Raw genomic sequence first — 12720 nt, forward strand, 5'->3', positions numbered from 1 at the left:
TATACAACATGTTTGAAATCACGAGTATCAAAGTGTTATACGCACCCCCTTATGACATATTTTGACCACACGTTATTTTAAACTTTTTTTTTTTTTGAACTCCAAATCCAATTACACGTATATTCACATAAAATGAAATAGAGAGTATATTTTTGTTTGAAATGCACCATGGAATTTCCTCTTTTATCCCATTATCCCTTTCTCTGCGTCTCTATATATGTTGGTTGACAAATTTCCTTCCCTAAATTATCAAGCAATGCATTATTTTAGAGCTTTAAATTCAAGAGAATCAAATGTAGGTTGCATACTTTCATCCAGCTGTACTTACTGGAACATATATCTTGGAAATGCCCACGTGGTAGGAGATGTTTTCACTAATTAAACATCTGATGTACGTAGATGTATTGCAGCTCATATTTAACATTCAATGGAATTTAAAGGCCTTATATTACTCTACTCATTAGTTTTAAGGTCGTCAATTGATACTCCATGTATTTGTTAAAGTTTTGCTCCAATTTTCTTATCATAATTGGTTTTTTCTTATCATAATTGGTTTTTACTTTTTCCAAAAGAAAAAATATAAATTTTTGATATTTGGCTAACCCTTTTTGGAGGAAAAGATTTTACACTTTTATAAATTAAAGATCCTTCGTTCTCATACAATAACATACACAGTTTGAGGGATAAATTATTCGCTCAATAATTTTGTACTACTTCCTCTATCCGAATTTATGTGATATAGTTTGACTAGGTACGGAGCTTAAGAAAGAAAGAAAGACTTTTGAAACTTGTGGTCTAAAACAAATCATAGATATTTGTGTGGCTGTAAATCATTTCATTAAGGATAAAGGGGAAGTTTTAAGTTAAATTATTTTTAAATATAGAAATGTATCATTTTTTTTAGACAGACTAAAAAAGATCACATCAATTGGGACAGAGGGAATATTAGTTTTCTCATATATTGGTCGATTAAGCAAACCATATTAACGTATTATGCTTCTTTTAGTATACTTCTCTTTCTTGTCTGATTTTCAAGGTTTATTTTATTAGCTTCTGCATGACAAATTGTTATTTCGATCCTAACAATATTTCACAATATGCTTATATTCACTCTATTCTTTAATGTTGAAAGTTATGATATAAGCTCTTTTTTCATCAATAGAATACTTAAGTTCAATTAACCAAAAAACGAGTGATACCCATAGTAGTAACAATGGTATAATCGGACTTTGAACCTTCACCCATTGATCTTTGGTACAAATTGCAAACTTGGATATGGTTATCTTTGAGAAAAATCTTTGTATTAACCATTGATGTAAAAGGAAAAATAATGTGTATGCACTAATACTGCTGTTGTCCTTGGTTCAAAACATCATAACTCCCGTCTCTACTTTCACTTTGAAAGACAACTGCTTCAGTGACCCACTTGCCATTCAAACTTGGAAAAAGAAACTAAATAAAAAGCATATTACAAAGATAGAAATAATTGATGCCTACGTCACCCTAATCTTTCTGACCAAACAAAAACACTTTTACTTTCCTCTCTTGAAAGCCATGCCAATTTTAACCGACACTAATGTGTTCTATTGGATGAAATATTTTAGTATTAAAGATTAATAATAACATTATTGTATTGATTGGAGTTGGTGATCTTAAAAAAAAAAAAAAAAAAAAAAATCATAAAAGGTGTAAAACTCAGTCTTATCTATGAGTTGAGAAAAATCATTTCCATCTGTTAATAGAAAATATTTTGCTTGAAGTATGTATTAATCAAATACCATAATTAAAAGGTTTAATTTTTTCATGAAACGGAAAAGGTCCAAAAATACCCCTGAACTATTGAAAAAGGTTCATAAATACCCTCCTTCCACCTTTTGGTCTAAAAATACCCTTAAGGTTGTTTTTGGCTCAAATATACCCCTCAAACTAACAAAGTTAAAGTTAACTCTTTTAAAAAGCCAAATGGCATTTTGTGATTGGACACATATATTATTTAATTTAAAAATTAAAAAATATGAACAAAACTGTTTTTTTTTTGCATTTTGTGAATTAATCAACGAAATATGTTTTTTTTTTTGCATTTCGTGAATAAAAAAACGAAATAGGAAATTATAATTTTTTTTTGCATTTCGTTTATTGAAAAATGAAATAGGATAAAAAAATTAATTTTGTTCATATAAAAACAAAATTGGAAAATATATTTTGTCCAATTTTCCAATTTCGTTTTTATATGAACGAAAATAATTTTTTTTTATCCTATTTCGTTTTTTAATACACGAAATGCAAAAAAAAAATATAATTTCCTATTTCGTTTTTTTATTCACGAAATGCAAAAAAAAAACATATTTCGTTGATTAATTCACGAAATGCAAAAAAAAAAAAACTGTTTCGTTCATATTTTTAAATTTTTTAGTTTTTAATTTTTAAGTTTCCACACAATTTTTTTTTAAAAAAATATGTAAATTACGGAATTTTATTATTGGCAATTTTTTTTTTTAAATCTGGAATTTTAAATTACTGGAAATTTATTATTGGCAATTTTTTTTTTAAATTACGGAATTTTATTATTGACCAATTACAAATTGTCATTTGGCTTTTTAAAAGAGTTAATTTTAACTTGTTAGTTTGAGGGGTATATTTGAGCCAAAAACAAACCTTAAGGGTATTTTTAGCCCTAAAAGGTGGATGGAAGGGTATTTTTAGACCAAAAGGTGGAAGGAGGGTATTTATGAGCCTTTTTCAATAGTTGAGGGGTATTTTTGGACCTTTGCCGTTCATGAAATATTTGTTGCACACTTCATTGTGGAAAAGAAGTCTCCACCGACACTTTTGGAGCGCATGCTGAAAGCAGTACTTTGTTGTCTACGTTACGTGGCACTTTGTGGGCCGTTGATGGATTGGTCCTCTATGCGCAGGCGATGGAGACCGTACAACCCACAACTTGCGTAAATATGTACTCCCTCAATCCCAATTTATGTAATATACTTTGACTAATCACGGAATATAAGAAAAAAAATAAAATTTATGATCTCAAATAAGTCATAGATATTTGTATGACTGTAAATCATTGTAAAAAAAAAACAATAAGTTAAATTATTTTTAATTATAAAAATATACTCTTTTCTTTTACACACTAAAAAAAAAGGGAAAAGGGTCAAATAAACCCCTTTACTTTAGTTTAATAGTTAAATCGGAAAAGGGCCAAATATACCCCTGTACTATGAGAAAAGGGTCAAATATACCCTTCGTTATACTTTGGGGCTAATTATACCCCTCCTGTTATACTTTCGGGCCAAATATACCCTTCATCCGTTAAAGTTGTCCAAGTTGAACATCGAATCCTACATGGCTGCCACACATTTGATGAGGTGGATGCCACATGGCATGCCACCTCAACACCCCTAACATTTGAAGAGGAACTGCTGGCCCAAGGTTCGTGGTGTTGCTATGAATCCTGTGGAGCATCCTCATGGTGGTGGTAACCATCAACATATTGGTCATGCTAGTACCGTTCGTCGTGATGCTCCACCTGGTCAAAAGGTTGGTCTTATTGCTGCAAGGAGGACTGGTCGTCTTCGTGGCCAAGCTGCTGCTACAGCTGCCAAAGAGAAGGCTTAAAAAGTTTAGCTTGTCACTGTTTTTCCGTATTTGTTTCTCGATCAGACTTTTCAACTGTTTTGAGTGCTGAGATAATACTAAATTTTGTTGAAAAAAAAAAAGGTTGGAATTCTGTGATGTTTGTTAATAAATATGTTGAGGTGATGGTAGCAATGGTGGTGGAGGAGAAGAAAATTTTTGTGGTGGAAGAAGGGGAAGGATAAAATGGGTTAGGGATGTTGAGATGGCATGCCACGTGGCATCCACCTCATCAAATGTGTGGCAGCCACGTAGGATCCGATGTCTAACTTGGACAATTTTAACGGATGAAGGGTATATTTGACCCTAAAGTATAACAGCAAGGGTATAATTGGCCCCAAAGTATAATGATGGGTATATTTGACCTTTTTCTCATATTACAGGGGTATATTTGGCCCTTTTTCGTAGTTAAATATACCCTTCGTTAGTCAAAATAGATAAATATACCCTTTCCGTTAGTCAAAGTAGATAAATATACCCCTTCCGTTAAGAAAGTACACAAATATACCCCTCAGTTGACAGAATCCCCAATTCCACCATTAATTATCCGATTTAACTTTTAAAAAAATCATGTCCGACCCGCAAATTAAATTCTTTCCACCCAAATATACCCACCACCACCACAACCAGTAAATTCTTCATAATCATCCTTAATCATGTCCTCGGACATCACTGAAAAAAACAAAAAAGATCATTCGATCTCAGTAAATACATTAAAATCCTTAATGCAGTATTGAATATCATATGCAAAATACCAGAGAAAGCATGATTGTCATCAGTCAAACATGACTATTATAATATTTCACACTTTATAAAATAATTAGGTATCCAACAGAGAGCTTTGACTTGGAGCAAACTGAGATAAATTTCTTCAAGTATCACTGTATCACATATTCAGGGAGCTAGCAACATTAAAATCAATAAAAATGAAAGCTTTAGGCTCAAAAAGGCTAGAAAATCCCTGACACAAGCCTCCTTTCTAAACAACGGTCCTCCAATCTAAAATTAAAAACTAAAAATCAACAATCTCTTGAAGTTTTAGGCACAAAACAATTGAGGTTGTGGTTAAGGATGGTTATGAAGAATTTATTGGTTGTGGTGGTGGAAGTAGTGGTGATGGTTGTGTTGGGTCGGTTGTAGTGGTGGTGGGTATATTTGAGTGAAAAGAATTTAATTTGCGGGTCGGGCATGGTTTTTTTAATTTAAATCGGGTAATTAACGGTGGAATTGGGGATTCTGTCGACTGAGGGGTATATTTGTGTACTTTCTTAACGGAAGGGGTATATTTATCTACTTTGGCTAATGGAAGGGGTATATTTGTCTACTTTAACTAACGGAGGGTATATTTAACTATTAAACTAAAGTAGAGGGGTATATTTGACCCTTTTTCGCAAAAAACAAAAAAGTATATCACGGGACAAACAGAATCACAGAGTGGACGGCCGCGAGAAAAGGACCAAAATCATCCATAATGTTTGGGTTTGGATCAAAATCATACATATTCTTTCACATGGTGCACTAATAGTACATTATGTTTGCATAAGTGATGCACTTTTAGTCACAATCCCAAATAAATTTAACGGAAAAGAACAAAAATGCCCCTGAACTTTTAGAAAAGGTATAAAAATACCCTTTATTCATCTATTTTGCTAAAACTACCCCTCAATTCAACTTTTTGGCTCATTTATTCCCCTTGATTAACGGACAACACTAATTTTGTTTTTTTTTTTTTAAATTAAATTGCACATGACATTTTATTACTGAAAAATTGATTTATTCTTTTAAAAAGAAATCTGAAAAATCGTTATTTGTAGAATAAGGAAAAATAATTTTTCAACATCCATTTCTTTAAAAAAAACAAATGTAGTAAGCCTTTTATATATATATATATAAAAAAAACAGAATTGGATTTTCATTAAAACATGTGGAATTTTTTTAAGTTTGGAAAAAAAAAATTAACGGGTGGAAACCCCATTTTTTTTTTAGAAAATTCAATTTTTAAATCTGAAAAACTGATTGTTTTTTTAAGTAAAATGTGCAAAACTAATACTCCATAATTTTCTTCTAGATTTAAAAAAAGATAGTTTTCTGTTTTTTTTTTAAACACAGTTTTTCCATAAAAAATTTAATTTTTTCAGATTTTTATAAAAATCCAATTTTTCACATTTTGAAAAGAAAAAAAATTAGTGTTGTCCGTTAGTCAAGGTTTTACTCGTTAAAAAAAAGTTTTCCAAATTTAAAAAAATTCCAAGGTTTCAGATTTCTTTTTAAAAGAATAAATCAATTTTTCAGTAATAAAATGTCATGTGCAATTTATTATTTTTTTTTAAAAAAATATTTAGTGTTGTCCGTTAGTCAAGGGGAATAAATGAGCCAAAGAGGTGAATTGAGGGGTAGTTTTAGCAAAATAGATGAATAAAGGGTATTTTTATACCTTTTCTAAAAGTTTAGGGGCATTTTTGTTCTTTTCCGTTAAATTTATTTGGGATTGTGACTAAAAGTGCACCACTTATGCAAACATAATGTACTATTAGTGCACCATGTGAAAGAATATGTATGATTTTGATCTAAACCCAAACATTATGGATGATTTTGGTCCTTTTCTCGCCGTTAGTTGGTAGTGTCTGTCGACTAAAATTATATAAGAAGTAAAGAGTACGGACAAGAGAGTTCCATTTATACTTGCTTAAATTGTTACTGAAAAAATTATACTTGCTTAAATTATTACTGAAAAAATTATGCCTTACTGAATAATGAAAATTTTCTACCATCAAAAGCTGCGGTAAAAATAAAAGTTTTCATCCTTAATCAACGGCCAACAAGAAGACAAGAGGAGATTGCTCAGTTGATAAACATCCTTTATCTCCAACTCGAGTCACCAAAGAAACAAAAAGGCAAGAAGCTCTTAGGAGAGAAATAAGAAAAATCAGATGTTTTAAATTTGGTTTCTAAAAAATTATTTACCTTTAATAGCAAGTGCTTAACCTGAAAACAAACTTAATGTTCTTACCATTAACTCAAGGACAGATTAAACATTTGAACCGTTGATTTCATTTGTAAAAGTGCACTCAACAGTTATTGCACCCCAAGACATTTGAGCTTGGGTGTATATATATGCATACATATTAAATTAGTCTTATAAAAATCTAACATTGCTATACATGATTTTAGGAGAGGAGCTACCTCTCTGTAAGGCGAATTCAGAAATTGAATTTTATAAGTTTCAAAAAATCTCAAATTAAAAAATAAAATTTTATTAAAAAATGCCAAAGGGAATTGAACCCTCATCGAGAAGGGCAACAAAGCTTTAGGGGATTTCCATTTCTACCTCTGAACTAAGAACTTGCTTTAATTTGTAATGAGGCTCTCAACACATATTTCTTATATGTTTAATGGATTTCTCAATATAAATATTAGGTCTAAACGAATATAAATGGGATTCAGAGAACCCCATACAATGTTCTAGATACGCCCCTGCTTGAAATCGCTCACACAAATTTAAATTAGTCAAACCTCAAATTAAGCGGGGACAGACACTGGAAACTAAAAAATTTCTGAATAACAACGAGTTAAGAAAATGTTAATTTGCAACCATGCATATATCAGTATAATTAATTTAACTCTAAAAGAAATACTACTTCACTATTAACTGACATAAGTTACTGGTCTAGTATTTTTCAAATGAAAATTTGGAGTTAAATTTAGAGAAAATAAAATAAAATAGTCATACGATAAGTATTAAAATATGCAACTTGGAGAAAAAAGGCGACCCGTATATTAATTACTAGAACTTTTTAGAGTTTCTTAATCTTTTAGTTTTAGATTATATCCATAAAATATGTGTCAGCTAATCGAAGTTGATCATTAATAGATATAATATGGTATAAAAAATAATATGTGTCCATGTATTTTTGAATTTAATAAATGCATGTGAATATTATCGCGTGAGTGACAAAGCTGGTGTTTTTTTTTTTTTTTTTTTTTTTTTTAATAAAAGTCCACTAGGCTTTTGGCCTAGGGCTAATTTTATAAATTTTATCAAAAAATCCAGAAGTTTGTACAACTCTAGCCAAAAGGCCAATGAAAATACAAAATTTAAACTAATGATCAAATTAAGACTTATAACTTGTCTTAATTTGATATTACAAATTGTTAAAAAATTACTAATAGAATGAAATTTGAAATAATTGCTCCATAAAGAACTTTTGTTTCTATATCTCACATGCTCTATATTTGGCTCTCTATATGCACCAAGGCAGTACATTTTCTAACTAATGACCAATTCTCAGTAGGATGAGCATCCCGGGGTGCTAATACCACCAACTAAGAAACAACCACTAAATAGAAACTGTATGCCCATGTGTACTCAAGAGGTGTGTTGTGTTCCATGTGCTCAATCATTTGGAGCAGTAATTCCACTTCATGTCATTTGTCAAGGTGTTCCGTTGCCCTTCTGCTGCTATTTTAATGTTTGAAATTTGTAGTATTAAATTTGTTTGAATTTTAAACTGGGACACCCTACCGACACTCTTAGTGGTCGTTTGGTTGCTAGTCAAAATAGTCCCGGGATTACAATTCCGGGACTAATTTATCCCATCAGTTGGTATTATTTTATACCATCTGAAAGATGGTATAAAATAATCCCAGTATAAGTGGGTTAAGAAGGTATAAGTTGAGTTATTCCAGCACTAATTTTTATACCACGTTTGGTACAAGGTATAAAATAATCCCGGGATAAATCTATACCTTATACCAAACGTGGTATAAAAATTAGTACTGGCATAACCCATTTTATACCTCAAACCAAACGACCACTTATAGTATATTGATTAAACTAGTTTTTGTCATTGTATCTGATCAAGTAGTGGTTTAGTTTCATGAAAATCCGTGCGATTAAAGCTTGTATTGTAAACCTATACTACTTCGCAATCTTAATTTTTTAAAGAAAATAAATTAACTTGAGTCCACCAACCACTAATTGTCACTTCTCAATTGACAAGCAATCTTTTCTCGAGAACTAATTAAGTAATTTGATAAGCTAGCAAGTTTTGATTGAACATCTTTGGCTGACATTTAGTGATCATTGTGATATAGAATCTGTCCAACCAGCTGCTAACTGCTGCAGTTTCATTGAGACAACTTACCAATTCTTTTAAGAGCAAAAATAACTCCAGGTGATAAAATCAACTCGCTTATTAATAGCCTGTTTGGCTAACTTTATTTTTTTTTTAAAATATTAATTTTTTTCAATAAGTGTTTATTTTAAAACAAGTAATGTGTTTGGTCAAACTTTTAGGAGAAAATAAATAATTATGAGGAGTAGCAAAAGCAATTTTTTAGAGCTTGGTCAAACACTAATTGTGGCTCAAAAATACTTTTTAAATTAATTTGTCAAACACAACGTTTTTTGACAAAAATACTTTTGAAAAAAAAAACTTTTTAAAATAAGATGATTTTTAAAGCTTGGCCAAACAGACTACAAGTATAATGCTAGTAACTACTTAAATAAGTCTGCTATGTCTTCCTTTGGACGCTTCAGTGTCATTCCAAACAATCCGATAGATTCATCAAAATATGCAGGTTCTTAACACCTTGAAAAAAAAAAAAAAACCGGTGAGTAATTTAAGTGATGCATTGTTACATGAGTTAGATGTGAACTTAATTAAGATTGAGGTTAAGCTCCATTCATTGACAATATAAGAAAATATTTATATAATCACACCACTTATTACGTAATGACAAATAAATCTTTTGAAACATTACTTGATGATAAACTGATCATAAGATAATGACTAGTCTTATACATAAATTAAAAATAAAAATAATATGAAATCACATAAAAATTATTTACATTATTTGTACATATAAGTTAAATCCTAGAGTTTATAACAAGTGTGAATCTATGTAAATATAGGATGTGTCAATGTGTGTGTTTATATTAGTATATATACGTACTCGTGAAGTTACCTCTCACTCTCATACATTATCACATGGCAAGGGAGGCATGATTATCTGTACTCAGTATAGTTAATTCTACCATATACATATCATATATATAGTGCAAGAAAATGATTAGCCAACAATATCTCACCACAACAGAGAAACCAACAGCTCCCAGTTCCCAATATGCTAAAGTGACATTGCTTGGGCACCCAATACTACTTAGTGGCTAGTACCTAAAACTGTGGGATCAATTTGGCCGCAGTATCGCCTTCTCTAGCAAATAATTAAACTGCGACATTCACGAGTTCCCCAAAATGGTTTTGATATATGTGTTCCAATTTCAAAGTACCGGTCCATGTTCTAGATGTTGGCATAATTTGGTACGTGAATTTCGATAGGTGACAAATAGGCGGGTCGGGTTGAATTTAGGCAGATAAAAATGAGCTGAGTTAATAAATAGCCGGTGATTCACCCAAAAGTTATTTGGGCTAAAAGGAGCTTTAAAATTGAAAAAATTACATAGGGTACCTACTTAAGATTCTTTATTACAAAATATATAGATAGTTTTTCTTATTTACAAAACATAACGATATATTACGAAACATGACGGATTTTCATATATTTTTCGTTTTTTTATTTTTTTTCCAGAAAATATATGTTTTAAATTTTTTTTTTTTTTGCTCAAAGGCTTAAAAAATAACCTCAAATTTTTGTGTATGAAATCTGTATGTGTGAGCGAAATTTTTAATATAATTTTCATACACAAAATTGTGTGTGAAAACTTTAAGCCTTGAATATTGTATGAAAGTTGTTACAATGTTGTTGTAGTTGTATTAATTTTCTAGAAATCTAATATGAACTTTATATACGAAGAATGTGAATGAAATTCTAAGTCTTGAGCGAGATATACACATTTCATACCATTCTCATATATACAAATTTGAGTGTAATGTTTAAGCCTTGATCGAGATATACACATTTCACACGTTCTTCATACATAAAATTTGAGCGAACGTTTTAAGCTTTCATGCACAAAAAATTGAGCGATTATTTTAAGTCTTGAATGTTGTATCAAAGTTGTATACAATGTTGTTGTAGTTGTATTAATTTTACAAAAATCTAACATGAACTTTATACACGAACATGTGAGTGAAATTTTAAGACTTGAGCGAGATACAAATTTCATACTGTTTTCATACACACAATTTTGAGCGAATTCTTTAAGCCTTGAACGAGATATACACATTTCATACATTTTTCATACCGTTTTCACTTTTCATACACTAAATTTTGAGCAAACTTTTTAAGCCTTGAGCGAAATATACACATTTCATACAACTTTCATACATAAATTGTTGAGCGAAAAAAAAATTATATTAAAAAAAAAAACATGTTTTGTATAGGGTTTGTAATGTTATGTTTTGTAAATATAAAACTATCGTCACGTTTCGTAAATATTTCTCCTCAAGATGTATATATACGTAGTTGTCCCATAAAATCCCCCCCCCCCCCCCCCCCACCCCCTAACCAAAACCAAAAACAACTCTTACTAAGTTTTAATTGCTTTATTTGTTCGTTATAATTTTTTATTACCTAATAAAATTATTATTTTTCTTTATTATGGCTATATAAAACATATCAATTTTTTTTAAAAAAAAAAAAAGGGAAAAGGACATTGAGAGACCACCAGCAAAAGAAAAAGGCTAAAAAAGGCCCCATTTTGGGCTTAATACTCTGAGTTGGCCGTTCGACCCAATTTAATGCCAAGTGCTAGCCGCCCAGCTCATTCACTACAAAAAAAAATCAGACTTTTTGAGGCGATTGTAGTTGGCACAAAGGATCGAGGTCGTCACCAAAAGGTTCTCTACAAAAAAGAACAAGGACTATTTGTGGCGACTAAAAGTCGCCACTAAAGATCGAAAAGTCGTCACAAAATCGTTCGCTATAAAAGTCGCCACTAAAGATCAACGAAAAATTCTTGAGCCTTCAAAAAATTATCCCAAAATATGTGTATAATTAGTAAATATACGTTAATTGAGCTTTCAAGAAGTATCCCAAAATATGTGTATAATTAGTAAGTATACGTCACTTGAGCCTTCAAGAAGTATCCCAAAACATGTACAAAATGTGTATAATTAGTAAGTATACATTTATTAAACAGAAATTATACGTTAATTATACATTTATTAGACACAAATTATACAACAATGACATATTTTCTATACATATACTTTAGGGACACATATTTTATACGATAATAATACAGTTTCTATACGTGTGATACATTTTTCTATACATATGCAGTAGTGATACATATTCTATACGATAATGATACAATTTCTATACGTATGATACATTTTCTATACATATACAGTAGTGATACATATACAATAATGATACAGTTTATATACATATGCTGGAATTAGTTGAAAAATGGCTAGAAAATGAAATTATTTTGAAAAGGCTAAAAAATGACTTTTAAGATTCTTGAGCCATCGGGTGTCAATAGTTTCACCCGGATGGCCATTTGTGTCCTTTTCCCTAAAAAGAAAGTATGTTTGAAAATATTTTGACAAAATTTTCCATGAATAGATTTGGGGTAGGTATCATCCCAAATTTGATGGGCTGACCTAACAAATGGTGGGTCAACAACCAGCCCAAACTTGGGAGAAGGTTGGTAAATTATGGTCTCATTGGATGATTTTGCCACCTCTGATTTCGATAATTGGATCTTCACCATGGTTGGTATAAATTTCAACTTTTTTTTTGATGTATTTAATTTATAAGAAAATACTGAATAGCAATTCAGAATCATACTAGTACGCACAACCAGATATATTAAATTATACATAAACGAAAGGTATATTGGCATATTTTTTTATTTTTTTTGGTCTTTTTAATTAATCAAGTTAGAATTTGTATAGGTTGTACTTAGTGCAGCAATGCATTTATTTTTCTTTGGGAGAGAAAAATTAAGATTGAGAGGTAAGCTACAAACATATGTTAGTGATACTTGATTTGATATTTGTAGCCATTTTAATTATGTTCATAGTTCATACTGTCATACTAAGGGGTGTACTTCACATCAAATTTGATAAATGGAGGGAATTGTGGTATCAGCAACTATGTGGAGCTAGAAAT

This window comes from Lycium barbarum, chromosome 1, assembly GCF_019175385.1.
Source record: "Lycium barbarum isolate Lr01 chromosome 1, ASM1917538v2, whole genome shotgun sequence".
Lineage (NCBI taxonomy): Eukaryota > Viridiplantae > Streptophyta > Magnoliopsida > Solanales > Solanaceae > Lycium > Lycium barbarum.